The sequence below is a fragment of the Pongo abelii genome, chromosome 1 (assembly GCF_028885655.2).
Source record: "Pongo abelii isolate AG06213 chromosome 1, NHGRI_mPonAbe1-v2.0_pri, whole genome shotgun sequence".
Lineage (NCBI taxonomy): Eukaryota > Metazoa > Chordata > Mammalia > Primates > Hominidae > Pongo > Pongo abelii.
Genome location: NC_071985.2, coordinates 145,912,017 through 145,934,353, shown reverse-complemented (window position 1 = coordinate 145,934,353; position 22,337 = coordinate 145,912,017). Strand labels below are relative to the sequence as shown.

Below are 22,337 nucleotides of genomic sequence, written 5' to 3'. Positions count from 1 at the left end.
CAATTTTTGGTAGTTATACAGTTCCCAGTGAAGTCACCAATGTTTATTGGCCCCTTACTTCACTGAGATACGTTCATGGGTTCTGATGAGAAATACTTGTAATTATTCTAAGAGCATGCTTTAGCATGCAACCTTGGTAAGAATATGGTAGGATCATACTTTTAAAACACCTTTTCTTTTGCCTGAGTGCAGGCATTAGGTGAATTATGTCACACACAGCACTGTAGTGATTTATAGAAGTTAAATAAATGTTCGTAAGTAAACTTAATACCTTTAAAATATTTTGGGAGGTAAGGTTTTACATTATGAAAATATTCTGAGCATTTTATAAAATTATTCAACATTTATACTTTGGTTATAGTTTTTGTTAAGTAGGAAATGTCTAATTATATAAAAAACAGGGGATATATTGGCAGACTTTCTTAATAGGAGTTCTTTTTGATGTTTCCTTTCATCTCATTAGTTACAAGGTTTAAATTCTATGCCCTAACTTCATTGGCATTTCACAGGTAGACTTTTTGCTGCTATTTTCCAACTTTAGATATGTGAAGCCTGTACTACAGCCTCTGGATGAATGGCAACAGAAAACTCTAGGGTCTTCAATTACCAGCTTAAAAAAAGAAGATATTAAATATAAATATCAGAAAACTTGATTATAAGCACTATTGATGGGAAGAAAAAAAAACTTGATTAAAATATCCTGAATTGTAAGGGGACCCATTCATTAAGATATTGATTATAATAGTGAAATTTAAAGTCAACTTGTTTTTCTAATTTATGTTAATCATAATTAACAGTCCATAACATTGTAATACATGTTGGTAATAGTCTGAAGCAGACTGATGTATGTATAGAAACAATTTCTTCATATTTTTAACTACCTGAAAATATGAGTAAGTTAACAATGGTTGAGAGTAGTACAGATTTTTGGTTTTGAAATACCATTAGAATAGCAGTGTCACTTTTTAAGCACTGTGCAGCTTCCTGTGTTATTCCCTTCTTTGTCCAACTGTTAGTTTTTCTTGTGAGAGGCTTCCACACCCTATTTGGTATCCACTTTCTTTTTATCAAATAAGGATAATTGCATAATGAAACTACTGTGATTTCATGCCCTAACTTATTCACTGTCTTTTAGTTTCACAAGATAAGCACTATAATTAAAGTCATTTTACCAACAATTAGTGGGAAGGAAGCATACAGTGGACAACATGTTTTAAAATCATAGAAAGGAGGAATGCATGATTTTAGAAATCTGAATGAGAACTCATAGCATGTAGAGCTAAAATTATTCTTCCTCAACTAGCAGCAGATCAAAATAGGTGGTGATATAGTTTGAAAAAGCATATTTAACATTATCACACAATTTTATACTGGGAAAATGAAAATAAAAAAGATGATGTTTTGTAATACAGTCCACATGAGTAAGGTTTGATAACTGGTGGGAGTGAGTAGTTACAGATTCTCAACTGAGAAGGCTGGCAAAAAAAAGACTTTTATATTTATCAGAATGGGACATAGATGTTTTTTCTTTTTTCGAGACAGGGTCTCACTCTATCACCCAGACTGGAATGCAGTGGCATGATCTTGGCTTACTGCCAACCTCTGCCTCCTAAGTTCCAGAGATTCTTGTGCCTCAGCCTCCCTAGTAGCTGGGACAACAGGAATGGGCCACTACACCTAGCTGATTTTTGTATTTTTTAATAGAGATGGGGTTTCACCATGTTGGCCAGGCTGGTCTTGAACTCCTGACCTCAAGTGATCTGCCTGCCTCGGCCTCCCGAAGTGCTGGGATTACAGGCATGAGCCACCACACCCGGCTGGGACATAGGGTTTTAAAATGTTAAGAAATGCTGCCTTAGATTGTATCTGGATATCTTCTGGTACTAATTGTTGCCTCCCTTCCCTGTCTCAAAGGTCTGTGATAAGATTTATTTTAAAAGTTAAACCAAGTTCTAGCCTAACAATAGAGGGTAACTACTTTAAGTAGACAATTTCACGTACACTACTAGACAAGTGATTTTCATGTCAGGAGAACTCCAAATTGAGACTCCCATCTAAGGTACATCTCGGCCACAATTTCTAAACTGTGTGCCAAGAAACTCAAATCCTCACAAAGGTGACTCAAGGCCAACTCAGAGCCAGGGGAGAAGCCTGCTGGTCTTCTTATCACCTTCAAATAATTTATGTTTTTTACTTAGTTTTCAAAAGACTTGACTGGGAGAAGAAAATAGTTTTACTGTCTTAAAAAAAATAATTTGGGTACCCATTGAAGAGTATCCCAACAAATAGCACCATTTTCTTTCTTGTGGCTGGCATAGCCAATTGAGGACATTCTGTTTTTTTTAAAAGAGCTTTTCTCACTTTTTCCACATGAGACTGACAACATTGTTTTATTTACCAGGCTGTGAATAAACTGTAGAAAATTAGAAAGTGGATTAAAACCTTATTTTGGATATTTTAACAGTGGGTATATGCCATATGTTGGATACATGTATACACACACGTTTTTGCAAACTCTAAATTTTGGGAGAATAGCAACATATTCCTAAAGGAATTTCTAAAGAGCAGGTACTGGATAGTTGAAAAGAATTACAGGAAATGACTAGTGTAAAAACAGAAAAGCTGATATTTTTGAAATTTACTGCCACTGTTCTGTTATTATATTTGTACTAAAAATAAGTTTCTTCTAGAAAGTATAGTTTCTGATTTTTGTTTTGTTTTTAATCTCTACCGAAATCAGAGCCTACTTTATACAAAGGTAGCAAAACAAAATTTGCCCTAGTGTTCTATTCCTGGTTGAAATAACCAGATGTACTTAGTTTTAGACATGAGGAACAAACTTTCCCAAGTGTTGTCTTTTTATCTTAATATTTTAATAAATAGTTATATAAATATTAGCAAATCAAATCCAGCAGTGTTTTAAAATAAATCTGGACCAAGTAGCATTTATCCCTGGAATGCAGGGATGGTTTAGTATTAGGAATTATATGTAATATAATTTAGTAGAGTAGCAGACTATAGAAAATATTATGTAAGTCATAAACCATGTATGGGCACTTTTGCCACATAGGTGCAATGTTTTAATAGTCAAATAAAGATAACCACCTTCTTTTAATAGTGTCATGTGAATTATTCTTTTTTTGCATTAGAATTTCTACACATGGTTTCTATTACTATTGTACTGTTATTCTAAACATTTGTTTGATTTTAAGTCTTTATATCTTTTCTTAATGTCATTCAGCAGGGCGTCAATAGTAATTCTGAAAAACATGGTCCCAGAAATCAGTAACTTTGGGGAAAAAGTTAATTATGGTAAACTGTAGTGAAGAAAACCAAGCAAATTGATGTTAAATGAGAGACAAAATTGTACAAAATATTAGTGATAAAGCTGAGAAAAGGCAAGAGTAAAACAAAAATGTTGCAGCGATTATAGATTTATGTGCTGTCACACCATGTCATGTACAGTTTCTTTTTCCTATGGGAAAATTAATACTCAATACTGAGTTTTGACTTACGTGAAATCTACAGGAATAAATACTTTTCATACAAGAACAAAAAGAAGAGGTACCTAGTTCAGCTAGAGCAGGACAGGAGGATGATGATAGGGAAAATGACTAGAAAAATTTATCCAGATGAGGAAGCCAAAGCTTCAGAAGGTGAATAAACATATTCAAGGACACTTACAAATGGATAAAGTTGAAGTTTAAGTGTGTTGGTTCTTAGGAGTAGAATTGAGTATGACTCTATAGTATGCTCACTACTTATTTTGGTTTCTTGCCCAGAAGAAAGGTATTTCGGTAAAAAGGAAAGCAAATTTGTATACAGTTTTCCTTTCAAATGCAGAAGAAGCAAAACATGCTAGCACTTACAAATATTAATTTCAGCTTGCTTTCATCTATGTTTTTTGCCAGTTTGTAGGACTTGCTAAAAAAAATTACACAGCCCTGGGGTCCTTAGTTAACCAACACATTCTTGTTACTGTCCAGGATGTGCTGGTTGACTGTTTTACCATGTGCGTTAAATGAGGAGAAAAAGATATAAAAGTTCATTTGGCTTTTATGTGCACAGAATCTTTTCAAACTGTAAAAATAAAATTACCTATCCACTGGAGGATATCTTGGGCCAGGAGTTCAAGACCAGCCTGGGCAACATAGGAGACCCTATCTCTACAAAAAGTGTAAAAATTAGTCGGGTGTGGTGGTGTGTGCTTGTAGTCCTAGATACTTGGGAGGCTGAAGCAGGAGGATCGCTTGAGCCCAAGAGTTCATGGTTACAGTGAGATATGATCATGCCTCTGCACTCCAACCTGGGTGACAGAGTGAGACCCTGTCTCATTCATTCATATACACACACATGCATGCACATACACACACACACACACACACACACACGTGCCTCTGCACTTGACATAAAAATAAGTTAATTCAGTATTTTGAAGAAATCAGAGTATTTGACTTAGTAATATTTCTTTCCGGATTTTTTCTAAGTAACAAAGAAATTTATTTGTACATTGTGATATGATTAATCCTTCAGTTAATCTAAGTTTAGCCATGTAATGCTTTCTTTCTACTTTGTCTCTTACTCCAGTAATAACAAAGAAAAAATTTCAGAGACAAATATTTCTGTTCTTCCAGTGTCCTGAATACAGAGTGGGACTGTAAGAATTTTAACTAATCTTATGTATGGGGTATTATGTAAAGCAAAACCATACTGAGGGTCAGTTGTTTTATTCTCAGGTTCTGTAAAATGAGACTAAGTTGTTTGGTTCTTTAAGTCTCAGTATTGTTTTGTGTTTCGTTTGGAGATGGAGTCTTGCTCTGTCGCCCAGGGTGGAGTACAGTGGCCTGATCTCAGCTCACTGAAGCCTTGATCTCCTGAGGTTAAGCGATCCTCTCACCTCAGCTTCCTGAGTAGCTGGGACCATAGACTCATGCCCCCACACCCGGCTAATTTTTGTATTTTTTGTGGTGACAGGGTTTTGCCATGTTTCCCAGGCTAGTCTTGAGCTCCTGGCCTCAAGCAATCGCCCGCCTCAGCCTCCCAGAGTGCTGGGATTTCAGGCATGTGCCACGTCACCTGGCTAAGTCTCAAGTGTTCTTATCTCCAAAATGGGATAGGCCTATATCCGTGGAAGTACTGCTGCTGCAGCCCTGTTCCAGACCAACTAAATCAGAGTCTCTAGAGGCAAACCTCAGATATACATGTTTTCTAAAGTTTTCTGGATGATTCTCATGTTGGGAGTCATCGTTGAGAACCACTGAACTAGATTATTTATAAGATTCATTCTACTCAGAGTGTGGTCCACAGACTGGCTGCCAATATACCAGCTGTTTATTGCCAGTCCTCAAGTACACGTGCAGCTAGCTTGTGCCAAAATGTAAATCAGCTAAAGCACTAGTGTGCTATTTAGTTTGGTTGGCATTCTTTTTTTGGTAGCAAGACTATTGATTAAGGAAATAGTAAATTTAATTTACACTTTGGTACAAGCTCCTTATTTGGTCTCGGACCAGCAGTTGGAGTAGCACTTCTTTGAGTTCTTTCCTAGTTCTTAAATTCTGTGACTGAATATATAATATATGGTTGTTTAAAATTTGCTGATCTAAAGTGTTATTGCAATACTACTGAACATTATAATAAACAGAAGGTTGTTATTTAGATAATGGAAATGGAAGAATATGGAAGATTAAAAATGTTGGTGACAATTTTTTAAAGAAAAAATGAAATGTTTAGGTGCCAGTCTTCTAAAATGGAAAAATGTTTCATTCAACCACCATATTATGACTGTAATATTTTATGGCATAATTTACTGCTTCAGTGCACCATTCTTTCTTTATTGTTGCAAGAGATAATTGAATTACACATGGCTAATTATTAAAAATGATTGCAAAGCAATTTTAAAATGTAAAAAATTCCATGTGATATTTAATAGGACTTCAATAGTGGTAGCTGAAGAAAATTAAGAAAATAATTGCTCTTAAATATATCAGTTAATCAGTAAACACTATTCTGCAAATAATTCATGTAGAAAGGATTGTTTATGAGTAGACTGATAATACCAGGCTCACAAGAAAGTTTTGACTATTATAGAAAAATGTTTAAAATTCATGGTATGATGTGAAACTTTTAACTTGTAGCCTTCTTTATATTTGAAGATAGTAGTATTAAAAACAGTGTTGGGTGAGAATTAATCTATTTTGGATATGTGTTGTGTCAGGTCTCTTTCCTAGCCTTGTATAACTTTATTTGTTAAAGGATGAAAAAGAGACCTGAATATTATAGTGCTGATTTAATACAAAGTTCATTCTGAACCCCCACTATCAAAATAAATTAAGGTCAATTTTGATTTCTCTCAATACATTTGAAACTCCCTTTTTTATTATTATGATTTCCTTTATAGAATATTATAGGAAATTATTTGCTTTAAAAAGTACCTCAGGACAAGTATTCACAGATTGTTCCAGATCAGCAGTGACAGCTCTTTACTATCAGAGATTAATTTACAGTGTAATCAGGATTCTCCTTATTCATAGTCCTGCTTATTATCTACCTTGAGTTCTGGTTTTTAGTAAAAATGCATTTTTCTTTTTTCAATTATTTGGACAGTGAAGGTAAGCCTAATAACAGATATTGTTGGCCTAAAAAAAACTATGAAATGTGTATATGGAACCCCAGTATAATTAAAAGTTTTGAATAGGCTCTATGATGGGTTGACTCCACAGATTTTCTGGGTAAACAGCTGACTCAGACCATGCGCGATTACTGTCCTTTGCAAAAAATAGTTTTCTTCCCTTTCATCTGACTCATTCTTAGTCTTTGGTTTTTCCTAATTCATTTAGTGTGTTGTAAACCCCATCTTCCAATCATGATGAACCTCCAGATTAAAAAATAATAATGATAAATGCCATTGTTTAAATGTTTTAATAAATTGTAGAACCTGAGATTATATATATTTATGAATTGTTATGGATATTTTCAAAATATACATAAGTAGAATAGTAAAATAGATGCCTACATATTTATCACCAGGCTACAGAAATTACTGACTCATGTCTAATGTTTTTTCATCTGTACCTTTCCCCACTGCAGTATATTTTAGACATGATTCCATTAATTCAAAAATATTCCTCAAGGGAATTATCGAAACATAGTTGGTGAACTAGAATGGATGAGCTCCAAGAACCCCATTAGGTAATGAGGAATCTTTGCTAGAAAGAAATACGGAATTTCTGTTAAGAGTTCAAAGATCATGTCACGTAATAACTACATTACTTAGATTCTATGCAGTGTATGAAATGCCTTCACAGCAGCTCCACAGTAAGAACCTGAAATTATCTTCTTTCTGTAATTCTTCTATATAAATTTTTATTTAAAGTGGTGTTTTTTTGTTTGTTTGTTTGTTTGTTTTTTAAACTGAGTTTCACTCTTGTCACCCAGGCTGGAGTGCAATGGCAAGATCTTAGCTCACTGCAACCTCTGCCTCCTGGGTTCAAGCAATTCTCCTGCTTCAGCCTCCCGAGTAGCTGGATTATAGGCGCCTGCCACCACGTCCAGCTAATTTTTGTATTTTTAGTAGAGACAGGGTTTCACCATGTTGGCCAGACTGGTCTCGAACTTCTGATTTCAGGTGATCCACCCACCTCGGTCTCCCAAAGTGCTGGGATTACAGGCGTGAGCCACTGCACCCGGCCTTAAAGTGGTAAATTTTTTAGTTTGCATAATACTTTGACTTTTGTTGACTTATAATTCCTTATAGTGAATAACAGTATACCACCACAGTGAGCAATGACGAGTTTAATGAAGGACAGGAATGGAAAAATTACAGTTTTACTGGTTTAGAAGTTCAGACACAGTAGCTAACATATTGTCTAATGAGTAATATTTTGCAAATATCAAGGATTATTAATTTTTAAATATAAAGATGTAGTAATAGTTCTTTGGTAAGTCTAAAAAATAAGTAGACCATCTACCCTTTAATTTGTTTCAAAGTGTCAAAACAAAAATAGAATCAATGGTGAGAATGGCTTTGCTGAAATACCAGTGAGGAAGGTCACAGTAAATTATTATTTCATGACAAACAAAAATGTAAATTCTTTTACATTGCAAATGTAATATTACAAGAGAATAGCAAATTTACAGTATACACCTGGAGAATCATTCTAGAGCAGTTGAAGTCTCCCCAACACCACACTTCAATTTTTTGTGATCTGTGGTCTCCAGAGTAACTATTATGAGTGGTTTTCCCAGATTCTGGAGGGGAGAAAATAAATTAACAACGGATTGATAACTTTATTGTTCAAACTATAGGAATTCTTTTCACTGTGAGATTTTACATTATTCACTGAAATTACCCTTGTTTTGTAAATATGCAACCATTCAACGAACTGCTTTTGAAAATGCAAATATTGTACTCTAGCTAGTAGAATGAGGCTCTAGGAAATCAGAACCACATTTTGAAAGAATCTTGAGGTTTCAAAGCCTTTCAAACTCTCTCAGTTGAGAAACTGTTACAGTGTTAAATATATGTACGAAGCTTTCCCTTTTAAAAGACAATAAAAAATAGTTTTGAATCGAAGAGTAATAGGATTAGTAATCTTTATAAAATTAAAGAGCCAGATATGCCCATTGTTTTCAGCTAAATAATGGTTCCTTAAATATGTCCACATCTTAATCCCCAGAACCTGTGAATATGTCACTTTATATGGCAAAAAGGACTTTGTAGGTGTGATTAAATTAAGGGTCTTGAGATGGGGCGATTATCCTGGATTATGTAGGTAGTCTCAATGTAATTTCAAGTATCCTTATAAGAGGGAGGCAAGAGAATCAGAGTCCTAAAAAAGAAATGTAATGACAGAAGCAGGAGTCTTAGTCAGTGAGAGAGAGATTTTAAGATGCTGTGCAGCTGGAGGATGGAGGCTCAGGCCATGAGCCAAGGAATGCAGGTGGCTCCCAGGAGCTAGAAAAGGATTCTAGGGAATGGATTTTCTTCTAGATCCTCCAGAAGGAACATAACCTAGCTGACACCTTGATTTTAGGACTTCTGACCTTTAGAACTCTTAAGATAATAAATTTGTTTTCCTATGAGCTAGTCATTTTGTAGTCATTTGTTACAGCAGCAATAGGAACTAATTAACCTATGAACAATTTTTAACCTATCGGTATTATTAGCAGTACTTCTAATTATTCTTTTAAATATATCTTTCTTTGAAAAACTTATTCTTCTTTAGGATTCAGACTTTTCATGTACTCAGGGAGAATAAATAAGTCCTGTTCTAAGTTACTTTTTTCTCTTGGAGATATCATATAGTTGAGTTCATGGCCTAGAAGATTTTCTGATGTTTGTACATGCCCATGAGAGAATGTGTTATCATAATAATTTTTAGTATGCAGCCTCTTGACTTGATTTTTCACTTATAGTGTAGCCCATAATATTTATCAGTTTCTTATGCATCTACTATGTATCCAGCATTGATATAGACATCTTCTGTACATAATACATTCCACAATAACCTTGCAAGTTTGGTATTATTTTTATTTTATAAGAAAGGATCCTAAGTGTGACCCATTAGTTTGAAATAAATTAGTATTTGTTGTGTAAATCTTTACCTCCCAGTACCATTGTTTAAGAATTAAAACAGGTTGTTCAGGGAAGACGAAAGACTTTTTTTTTTTTTAATTATTACTATACTCTAAGTTCTAGGATACATGTGCAGAACGTGCAGGTTTGTTACGTAAGTATACACGTGCCATGGTGGTTTGCTGCATCCATCAACCCATCATCTACAATAGGTATTTCTCCTAATGCTATCCTTTCTCTAGTCTTCCATCCCCGACAGGCCCGGATGTGTGATGTTCCCCTCCCTGTGTCCATGTGTTCTCATTGTTCAACTCCCACTTATGAGTGAGAACACTGGTTTTCTGTTCCTGTTAGTTTGCTGAGAATGATGGTTTCCAGCTTCATCCATGTCCCTGAAAAGGACATGAATTCATCCTGTTTTATGGCCACATCGTGGTGTATATGTGCCACAGTTTCTTTATCCAGTCTATCATTGATGGGCATTTGGGTTGGTTCCAAGTCTTTGCTATTGTGAGCAGTGCTGTAATAAACATTTGTGTGCATGTGTCTTTATAGCACATGATTCATAATCCGTTGGGTATATACCCAGTAATGGGATTGCTGGGTCAAATGGTATTTCTGTGTCTAGATCCTTGAGGAATTGCCACAATGGGAGACCAAAAGACTTTCAAGCACTGTTAATTTAATTGGGAAGATAAGAAATACTATTCACATTATACTTGAGATTTGAGATGGGCTTTGAAGGATGAATAGGATTTTTGACAGCAGTTGGAGGGAGGATATTCCAAGTGAAATGAATACTGAGCAAAGACTCAGTGATGAGAAAACATGGACTAGGTTATATGGATGTAACAGTTTGGCTAGAATATTTGTGTAGGGAAAAAATAAAAGATATGCTGGAATGAAGTGAAAAGGTGTTTAGATATTTCCAATTTTGTAGAATTTTATTTTTAATTCAGTTGGTGTACTAATTGTAAAATTACCTTGACCAAACTGATATCAAGATGACAATGTCAACATTGCATACTCTTTGAAGACAGTTCTCATTTGCTGAATGAATGAATGAATGCTGACCCACACATTTTCAAGGAAAACCTTGGTTATGTTCAATACATGTATTTTAAAACTGAGGGAAGTATGTCCTTTCTGAGAGGTTGTCATCAACATGGATAACTGAAAGGTTTTGATGCTTGAAAGGATAAGCTCCAAATATCTGGAACATTCACTTGTATATATCACTTCATTGCCCAATAGTATTTGTTAAATTAAACCTTAGGTAATAAAGTGCTAGGGTTCTTTTTCCTGTTCTAATGAAGTGAATATTGTAAATCAATTCATCTGTTTTGCTAATTTATCACATTCATGGGTGCTGACATTTTTTTTAATCTGCTCCCAACTTTTGCTTTATTGTCATTGAAATACGCTTTTCTTCTGGTGGTGAAAGTAGTATGTGAATGTTTAATATGTAATTCTATAATACTGTGAAATCTGCATATCTTGTTGTTCTGTTTTGCTAAAAAAGTGAGAAAATATTTCCCTGTGATGTGAAACAGCCATTGAAGTTTGGTGAGTTTACGAGTTGGATAACTATTATAATTACTCAGTGTATCTTGCTGTTGAAAAGCACAAATTAAAATGTTTTCATTTCATTTATTCTACATGGTTGTGGTTATAAAATTATATGGCCCAATAAATCTGTACAATAAATGGCCTTTTAATATATATTTTTTAATTTTTAGAAATTAAAAGATTACAGAAAAGTCCAAAGGTTATGTCAGAATTATCAAACATTAATATTTTTGCATATTTAGCTATCCTTCTAAAATTACATCAATATCTTTAAAAATAGAATATTTCAAATAAAGTTGAAAATTTTTTTTTTTTTACCACCATCTCCAATTCTGATCCTCTGTTTTGTATAAAGTAACCTATTATAAATTGGGTATGTATGTTCCTAGTACTTTTTTGGTATTTTTACTCACATTTGTGTAACCATACATTTTTTAATTTTTTATTTGCAGAGATGGTTATCATAGTGAATGTATTCTACAACTTGCATTTATTCACTCAGTAATTCTGATATCTAGCCATCTTGATACTTCCAGATGTAGTTCATTCTTTTAACTGCTAAGTAGCATATATCTATAATATATCTCTAACAGATTTTATAGATTGTCTGCAGTTATGAGCAGTTCATCTGTCAACATTTTTCTTCATATTTTCTTATACATTCAAGCAAATGTTTTTCTAGTAGGTGCCTAGAAATAAAATTGCATGGCATATGACAGTGAAAATCTTTATATTGTTAATGATTAATATACTTTAACCAATAGTTTTTTAGTCATAAATGACTGTAGACTCTTTCTTAATATTATAGTTTTTAAAACTTGTCAAATTTTATTTAGTCAGGTCACAACCATCTGTTTGATCAAGGTGGATTTGGTCTGTCCTATGACAATATGTTGTGTTCTTAACAATCAGCAGTTATCTCATAATCTTGTAACTACTGAGGAAAGTAGTGAAATAAATGGATGGATGCACATGCACAGATGGGCAAAGTCTATCACTAGCACTGAAATAATTATTTTAAGTACATGCCATATTTAACTGTGTCGATACATTTTGAGTTTGGGGATGCCATCCTAGAAACTGAATATACATGTAAATAATTAAACTGTTGTATATTATTCCAACAAGTACATTTAGGGTACTGTCGTAAAACATTTTCAAAATTAAATGTCAAATGGAAATTCAAATTCAATAAAATTAAGGATTATAAAACTAAAGCTAAGCATGTTGTATGTAACAGAAGTTATTCTGGAAAGTCTTGCAAAAATTAGAATTTGCATCCATATTGTGAATTACTGTACTGCTTTAAAAAGGAACAAGGAAGGTATTTATGTTTTGATGTAGAAAGATCTTGAAGATCTATTTAAGTTACATAAAGGCAAGACAAAGGAAAGTACATATTGTCCTAATATTTGTGTAAAAATGAGGTAAGTATTTGTTTTAACTTACATATACGTGAAGTGATCTCTGAACCAAAAACTAATAATAGTGATTATGTGTTGTGAAGGTTGGGAATTGGGCAGATAGATACAGAACAAGAGAGAAACTAAAAAAAAAAAAAATGGATTCTGACAGAGAAACTTTTTACATACCTTTAAAAAAATACCTTTTCACATTTGAAGCCTTGAGTATATTGCCGTTTTTTTAAAAAAAGTAATCTATAATTTTAATATAATTTCTATTGTATACAATTGAAAAGTATCTTTAAATTTCCCATGTATATGGAAAAAATAAATTAGTAAAAACACTCATGAGCCAAATGATAACTTTGGCTGAACCCTGTACTGATATGGAAGGTAATAATGATATGTGGGTTAGTAATAAAGCACCTCTTGTTTGGTAATTGTAAGGGTTCTAGTTTTCAAAATGGCAGTTTGTGACTTTCCACAGCCTCTTCCGGTGGTGGATTTCTGGCCAGTTGGATGACAGAAATACAGGGCTTGCTAAAAGTTAAAGTATCTTGGCAGTTCTGGAAAGAGATCATCTAAACCACCAGCCAATGCTACCTCAGCGATATTACCAATAACCAGTTGTTCACTAAGAACCGGTCAGGGTGGGGTGTGGACCGTAGGTATCTTTGCTATTCTGGACTGTTAGTTTGCTTCCTGGTGTGCCTCTGCTTATCTTTTCTTCCTCTCAGTTTCATTGGGATCCTCAGCTATTGAGTTCTGTCCTGGTGCATTCCAGCCCCAGTGCAAAAGAATAGGAATGAGCATCTAACACATCCATCTCTGAATGCAGAAGAGGTTGAAGTATAACAACCTTATTCATTATTATTACTTGCTTAATGAATTTCTGGATTTTTATTATCTGTCATTAAATATCCAGGACAGGTGTCATCCATTTATCCTTGTATCAGTTCAATAATCTATTCAGTGAATATCAGAACTGGGTGACATCCTGATTTTACCACTTACTGGCTCTGTGGCACTGGCTGTGGTTTTATCCTCACAGAGCTTCAGTTGCTTCATCTTTAGAGTTTGACCAATAGTAACTAATTAAACAGGTAGGTGGAAGATACCATACATAAAGTTTCTAGACTAGGTGCCAAAGCATAGGAGTCGCTCAAGAGATGGTAGCTGAAAAAGGAAGTTTCTCACAGTTTTTGACGGTGTATAGAGTGACAGTATTCAATGCAAGTAGTGTCTATATTTGTGTAGTCTAGTTAGTGGCATTTTAAAATCCCATTGTAGGCTTTAAAAAAATCTGAGGGATTGAATTTTGTTCTTCTTACTATATTAGAAAAGAAGATTAAGAAGGAACAAAAGTAGTTTCCTTTTAATAGATCCATTAATGGAAAACAAGCAGATTTCTTTGGAATGAAAAATAATGGAAAGTTCATAGGCAAATGCTTGAAAAGCATTTTTCCCTATAGAGGACAGTTTAGAGATTTTAAGAAATAAGAGTCTCATGTTTGTGGAAAATTAGAAATAATACCTCCTTATTCTGATATAATTGAGCAAGAATTGAGGACTGAATTTCCTTTCTGTCTTTCCTCCTCCCTGCTCCCTGAACAGAGAGATTTTTGCCTTTCAAGGTCTCAGTCTGAGGATTTTTGCTTGATATAAGACCTGTATTCTTTTCTCATTCTGTTCCTGTGATATTTTAGAAGTATCCATTTCCTTCTAATATGTCCATTCTGCCCATCTTTGAAGTACCTATATCTCTAAATGATGCCTGTATTCACCAGTCTGAAGACTCTTCTGACTGGGTTTTGCAGGGGGCTTGTGGTGCATGGGGCATGGGGCATTGACTCAGCCAAGGTGCTTTGCAGGCTAGGCATAACTTATCCAGGTGAGGACAGGTACTACAAGGAAGTGAGAAGAATAATGTTCTGTGGCCCTTTCAGAACCTCAAGAATACCTTGGCAGATCCAAGCCCTCTGCTTATAGAATGTTAGCAGTAGTAGAGCGTGATTCCTGTAATTAGGCACATAGGCAAGGGTTAAGTAAAAAGTCCGGAATATTAACCTTAAAAAGGAAGACTTGGTAGCACAGAATATCTGTGTCTCGGGGAAAAAAGCCAGTAGGCATGTTCTGTGACACCTCAAAAAACTGTAAAAGGTGGAAAGTAGTACAATTTCCAAGAATTAGTTAGCTCTTCAGAGGAGAGTGAGTTCCCCACCATTGGCGTTACTGAAGGAAAAAGAAGGGCAACCACTTTTCAGGGTTATTGAAGGAATTTACCCATCAGATTCATTTTGATCTCAATAACCACTAAGCTCTCCTTTGTCTTAAAGATTAAATAATTTTTCAAATTAGATTCATTTTTTACCTTTTATCCATTGGACAGTTTTTACATCAGTGTTTTATTTAGCATCATTCTGATTGTTGTTTACTTTTTAAAGGGGAGAAGGAGAAAAGGGGAGAGGAAAGGAAGACCACATTAAATTCCCAAATAAAAGAAGCAGTACAATCTGGGAAAAATAGTGAGACCTTGTCTCTACTAAAAAAAAAGAAAAAAAAGCAGGCACCTGTACTCCTAGCTACTCCAGAGGATGAGGTGGGAGGATTGCTTGAGCCAGGTTTTTGAGGCTGCAGTGAGCTCTGATCATGCCACTGCACTCCAGTCTGGGTTACAGAATGAGATCCTGTCTCAAAAAGTATATATAAATTTCAAAAAAGAAGCAATAAATTGAATTTTAAAAATTAAATGTAAAATATTATGAACCTTCCCCTGTCCTTAACAAAATTTTAAGTGTATAGGACATTATTGTTAACACAACATTAAGCACAGTATTGTACAGCAGACCTCTAGAACTTTATCTTGCATAACTGACACTTTATACATATTAACAGCAACTGCTTCCCCACCTCAGTTCCTGGCAACCATCATTCTACTTTCTGCATCTATGAGTTTGACTATTTTAGACACTTCATCAGTGGAGGCATGCAGTATTTGTCCTTCTGTGACTGGCTTATTTCACTTGGCATAATGTTCTCAAGGTTCATCTGTGTTGTTGCATACGATGGAATTTCATTCTTTTAAAAGGCTGAATAATATTTTACTGTGTGTATATCACACAGTAAATCCATTTTATCCATTCATCTGTTGATGGACATTAAAGTTGTTTCTACATATTGGCTGTTGTGTACAATGCTTCATTGTACATATGGGAGTGCCACTATCTCTTAAAGATTCTGACTTCAGTTCTTTTAAAAAATTAAATACAGAACTACCATATCCCAGAAGTGGGATTGGTAGATCATATGTTAGTTCTGTGTTTAATTTTTTTAAAAGCATTTACCTTATTATTGTTTGGATATGCATTTCCCTGATGATTAGTGATGTCCAGCGTCTTCCTATACCTGTTAGTCGTTTGTGTGTCTTTGGAGAAGTGTCAATTCAAGTCCTTTGCCCATTTTTTAATTGAGATATTTGGAGTTTTTTTTGCTATTGAGTTATAGCAGTTTCTTATATGTTACAGTTATTAACCCCTTATCAGATACGTGATTAGCAAATATATTCTCCCATCTTGTAGGTTGCCATTTCATTGTTTCCTTTGCTATGCAGAAACTTTTTAGTTTGATACAGTCATGCTCCTTGTCTGTTTTTTCTTCTTTTGCCTGTGCTTTTGATGTCATAGCCAACAAATCGTTGCCAAGACCCATGTAATAAAAATTTCCCCCTATGTTCTAGGAATTTTACAGTTCTAGGTCCTTTGTTTCAGTCCTTAATCCATTTTTAGTTGGTATTGCTTTTTAAGGAAGCCGCTATTTTTAAAATAAAAATGAAAAACCCATCTCCTTTTTATATATACCTCCTCTTGATATTTTTTGGATAGATATACCTTCACTGTGCTAACTAGAGAGAGGAAGTAGTCTTTTGCAATGCCTGCGAGGCATAACTAAACATAAAGGCCCTTTTCTTTCAGAAAAAATTGACTTCCTGATGAAAAGATCCTGTATTATTTAGTGTTTCCAGAATATCAAGATGATAAAGTATCACTGGAAATTATACATTTCCAGTTATCATTGAATAGATTATAATTGGCGATATTTTGTAATTCTGTATATCTGGGAATATGTTAACTGAAATACTTTGTAAAAAGTATATGATTCATAGGAATTTACTTTTCTGACTTTTTGTTTACGAGCTTTACACCACATGAAAAAGTTAAATGACTACATGCTTCCTATAAAGCATGTCTGAAACCCAGCCCTCTCTAATCATGGTAGCCATTTAAAGTGAAGCTGAAGAGGAGCCATGCTATTATTCTTCCTTTCCCCCAGCCCTTTCAAGATTAGATTTTGCCAGAGAAATAACAGACACATCTGGTATAGGGGACACTTATAAGAAATCTTTCTATGTAGAGAACCATTTTATTAATTGTGCCTTCTAATTCAAAATATACTACAAAGTTAAATAAATGTGATTAGAAAGGCTCTTTGTGATAATTGTAAGTACTGTTTGATTGGGAGATGGGCTGATGGAGAGGGGAAATAATCTAGATTTATTTAATCAGAATTAGTCCTACATTGATGATTCTGGGTAAAAAATAATAAATTATGTAAGTTTAAGAACTATTAAACTTTTAAGATTAACAATGTAGAATACAGGGTCATTTTGTAGGTGGCTCTAAATTAAGCCTTTAGATTGAATCATTTTATGAGACCAAATAATCAGTTTAAAGTACCTTATGCTTTACCTGATTTAATAGTCAACAAAACATTTTATTCTAAATTTATTGTAAAGCAAGACAGTAATTGGATTTTTTATCCCCAAGAATCAACTGCTGGAGGTAACTTGTTTACTATATTCATGTAGTCAGAAGTGAAAAGTAACTGAAGACTTTATTGTTACAGTCTTGTCTTATATTCTATGTATGTCTGCGCCCTGCCTTAAGTGTGGTCATTTGGAACTGAAATAACATCTTTCTTGTTGAAAAATGTGGATGTATCTGTCTTATGTGTATTAACAATGCTTCTGAAACATGACCTTACTGAATATATCAAGTCTTTCCATATATCAGCTTTAGTATTTATCAATAAATATATACAGGAAGCTATGAAATATATGTATAGAAATAAATATTTAATATTTTAGTTGGGTGACTATATTTGTACCATATTTTGTGAGAATAAATTTTCTTTGGATTATAATAGTAATTATTTTAGAAAATTTAGAAAAATGCTTTTGTATTTGAAGTCTCAGAGCAAGTAAGGTAAAATGCTGTAAAATTTATATAACCATTGAAATGTTAGGCTCACAACAAATCTTTGATAATCTGTATTCAGTTCAGCAGGCCAAGACACTGGGGAGGAGAAAGGTTCTGTGGTAGTAAATACTAGCACTATTTAGTCATATAATTTTGAAATGTGGCATTATTTTTGTTATGTAGAACTAGAAAATAAGAAAATAAAAATCATTAAATAAATAGCAGTAACAGACAGTACCGACATTTTTGGACATTACAGCTCTACTAGTTCTTAGCTTTCTAGTTGACACCATTACTATTTATTTATTTATTTATTTAATTTTGTAACAAGGATGCTTATGCCATTTATTTGGTCCATAAGTATAGTCATTGAGTTTTACAAAACATCAACTATAAATAACCTGAAACTATAACAATACACAAAAATTGGCTTCATACACAGGCATACCAGGCAGTACAAACTGAAAACGTGAGTAAATTAACATTGTTTTACATTAATATACATAGTGCCATTTAACATTTAAAAACAAGTTTCAATACATAGCATTTGATACTTCTTTGAATCTGTTTCAGTCAGAGTATGAAAATGGTTAGATCTAGGCTAAAATTAATTCTTCTAGCCAAAAATAAAGGCATGATATTTATAACCAGGTATCAACTTAACCACAATATTTTGAAACTATTAATGATACCTAAGGGTATTTACATTAAAAAGGCAACATGCATTATGTTGTTTTATCTCATGACTGGTTATGCACATACTTTGTTCAAAGGGTTTTTAAAGCTATATTCCTACTTTCAGTATAGCATACTGCAGTGTGTCTAACAGTTATAGCAAAATGAATGCTTTCAAAGGGAGCAGAATCATTTTCAAGTCACTGGTGTCAATTTTTTCCCTTTGGAACAAAGGACATAACAAATAATCTGGTTCTGCCTAGATAAACTAAGTAGTAAGAGGGCTCTCTTTAGAGGCATTTCTGTTCAATCTAATGCTATGACATCATCAAGCTCTTCCTTCTGTTCTATACGTGACCTCTTTGCTCTGAGATTCTCTTTCTCGTCTGATTTCCTCTTGTGGCTTCTCTCTTCTTCACTGACGTCAGCATTCTTTGAAGAATCTTCTTCATCCGAATCAACTGTGAGAACATAATCTTGCTCTTGAGCTGTGGAGGTGGAAGGCTGAGCTCCATCATTACTGTCATTGGTTATGCTTTTGGCAGCATCTTCAGCTTGTTTTGGCCCCACTGTTTCTGGGGCATCACCAACACTTCAAATTCAACATCCTTTCCTAGGTCTTCACTATGAAGGATGTTGATCAATAAAGTATAGTCCTGGAGGAAGTAATCTGCTTGAAGCCAGCTGCAATTTCTCATTCCAAATTCTGACAACTTCTTGTGATTATTAGCTTCTGTCTCTCTCTCTTCGGAAGATATTAGGATTGTTCCTTTCCCATCTTCAATTTGGACATCTGGTGCTACCACAGCAAATTTTTCTTTCACTACCTTGTCTTGTAAGGTGAGAACAGTCACTTTATGGACATTCAGCCATACAATCACCTCTGGTTTGCTGGCACATACATAACAATTGGGGTTGGGAGGATCCAGTGCACAAGGCACAAGAAACTGCTTTCTTGGATTTGGTTGTTTATTCAAAACAATTGTTCTGCACTGGTCTATTTTTCCTAATAAGATCTTCAATCTTTCCAATACCGTCAACCCAGCAATCACTGCATTAGTAGTAGCAATAGCAGGAATAATATCCCCTGCCATTGATTTGATATCAAATCTACTCTTCATATTCATACTGAAAATATGCATCCTGAGGTTTGTAGCAGAGGTGACAAAATCCATTGCATGTGGGTCATCCTTATCCCATATGAGCTCAGCTCCATCCCCCTTTTCTGCTAAATGAACTCTCAGAGTCTCAGTGCTGTGAGCTCCTCAAGAACCTTGTGCTCACCAGCTTCTCCCACATCGACCTGATTGATCTGGTTACTATTGATGTCAGCAACCTCAATAGTTTTTGTTTCAAAGGAAACATGTTGGAAGATCAAAGGCACAGGTTGCCAGGGAAAGTGCACTGCAGTTTTACCTGAAGGCTAATATGGTTGCCTACCATGACAGCATCATGAACCCTGACTATAATGTGGAATATTTTTGACAGTTTATATTGGTTATGAATGCTTTAGATAACAGAGCTGCCCAAAACCATGTTAATAGAGTGTGCCTGGCAGCTGGTGTTCCTCTTATTGAAAGTGGAACTGCTGAGTATCTTGGACAAGTAACTACTATCAAAAAGGGTGTGACCAAGTGTTATGAATGTCATCCTAAGCCAACCCAGAGAACCTCTCCTGACTGTACAATTTGTAACACACCTTCAGAACCTATACATTGCATCTTTTGGGCAAAGTACTTAAGAAGTATCTCCTGACAGAGCTGACCCTGAAGCTGCCTGGGAACCAACAGAAGCCAAAGCCAGAGCTAGAACATTCTAATAAAGAAGGTGACATTAAACGTATTTCCACTAAGGAATGGGCTAAATCAACTGGATATAATCCAGTTAAACTTTTTACCAAGCTTTTTAAAGATGACATCAGGTATCTGTTGATAATGGACAAACTATGGCAGAAAAGGAAACCTCCAGTTCTGTTGGACTGGGCTGAAGTACAAAGTCAAGGAGAAGAAACGAATGCATCAGATCAACAGAATGAACCCCAGTTAGGCCTGAAAGACCAGCAGGTTCTAGATGTAAAAAGCTGTGCACATTGTTTTTATTTATTTTTGAGATGGAGTGTAGCTCTGTTGCCCAGGCTGGAGTGCAATGGTGAGATCTCGGCTCACCTCTGCCTCGCAGGTTCAAGTGATTCTCCTGCCTCAGCCTCCCAAGTAGCTGGGATTACAGGTGCCCACCACCACGCCCAGCTAATTTTTGTATTTTTAGTAGAGACGGGGTTTCGCCATGTTGACCAGGCTGGTCTCGAACTCCTGACCTCAGGCAATCCATCTGCCTTGGCCTCCCAAATTGCTCAGATTACAGGCGTGAGCCATCGCACCCGGCCTACCATTACCATTTCTATCCTCATTATTTTTATTTTATTGATTCCCTAGAAAGCAAACATAGGAAATCCCAAAGTGCTGGGATTACAGGCGCAAGCCACCGCGCCCAGCCTATATGTTTAACTTTTTAAGAAATTGTCCATCTGTTTTCCATAATGGTTGTCTCATTTTATATTCCCACCAGCAGTTCATGAGAATTCCAGTTACCCCACATTCTTGACAAGTCTCGGTATGACCAGTCTTCAATTTTACACATTCTTACAAATTTTTGTGTTATCTCATTGTAGTTTTCCTTTTATTTTCTCTAATGACAAATGTCTTTCATCTTATCTGCATATCTCTTTTTTGGGGAAGTGTCCAAATCTTTAGTTCATTTAAAAAAATGGACTGGCTATTTTCTCATTAGGTTGTAAGATACACATTTTTTCTTGATATGATACAAATTTTTTGTTGGCTATACAGTTCACAAATATTTTTTCCTTTATGTGGCTTTCCTTTTCATTTCTGTATGTTTTAATTTCAGTGAAGTCCACTATATTGATGTTTGTTTTTGTAGTTCTTGTTTACTGTGTCGTATTTAAGAAATCTTTGCCAAACCGAAAATTACTAGGATTGTTTCTTCTATAAGTTGTATAATTTTAGCTCTTATATTTAGGTCTGTGATTCATTTTAAATTCATTTTTGTATATGATGTGAAGAATGAAGAATGAAGATTCCCTTAAAAAAATGGCTATCCAGTTGTTCCCATACTATTTGTTGAAGAGGTGATCATTTTCTTCATTGAACTATCTTACCAAGTTTTTCTAAAATCAATTGATCATATTTGTATCCAAGTTTTTCTAAAATCAATTGATCATATTTGTATAATTATATTTCTGGATTCACTATTCTGTTCCATTGATCTGGATGTCTGTCTTTATGCCAGTACAATACTGTCTGGATTACTGTAACTTGATAACCAGTCTTGAGATAAGGTAGTGTAAATCCTTCAATTTTTTTATTTTTCAATTTGTTTTGCCTATTCCAAATTATTTACATTTCCATATTAGTTGGTCAATTCATACCAAAAAGTGTCCTGGGATTTTGATTGGGATTGCATGGCATCTGTATATAAATTTTGGGAGAATTGACATCTTAACAGTAGTCTTTCAATCATGAATGTGGCATATCTATTTAGATCTTATTTAATTTTTCTCAGCAGAGTTTTATAATTTTTACTGTATGGTCTTGTACATCTTATTGCAAATTTATTTATAGTTTTGTGGTACTGTACATGGTATTTTTAATGTGAATTTCTGATTATCTGTTATTAGTAATATACAATTGATTTAGGTATATTGATTTTTATATCCTGCAACCTTGCTAAACTCATTAATTCTCGCAGCTTTTTTGTTAGATTCTTTTGGAATTTGTACACATTCAGTCATGCTGTCTGTTACAAAAGACAGTTTTACTTCTTGCTCTCTAATCTGTGTGCCTT

At 34.6% G+C, this 22,337-nt stretch overlaps 1 protein-coding gene and 2 pseudogenes across 2 annotated transcripts in view; 2 read left to right on the top strand and 1 right to left on the bottom strand.

Annotated features, from left to right (window-relative positions):
- Positions 1-22,337, top strand: part of HS2ST1 (heparan sulfate 2-O-sulfotransferase 1) — a 199,911-nt gene that overhangs the window by 112,061 nt on the left and 65,513 nt on the right.
- LOC129060592 (SUMO-activating enzyme subunit 2-like) lies at positions 18,783-19,735 on the bottom strand (annotated as a pseudogene).
- Positions 19,792-20,923, top strand: LOC129050159 (SUMO-activating enzyme subunit 2-like; annotated as a pseudogene).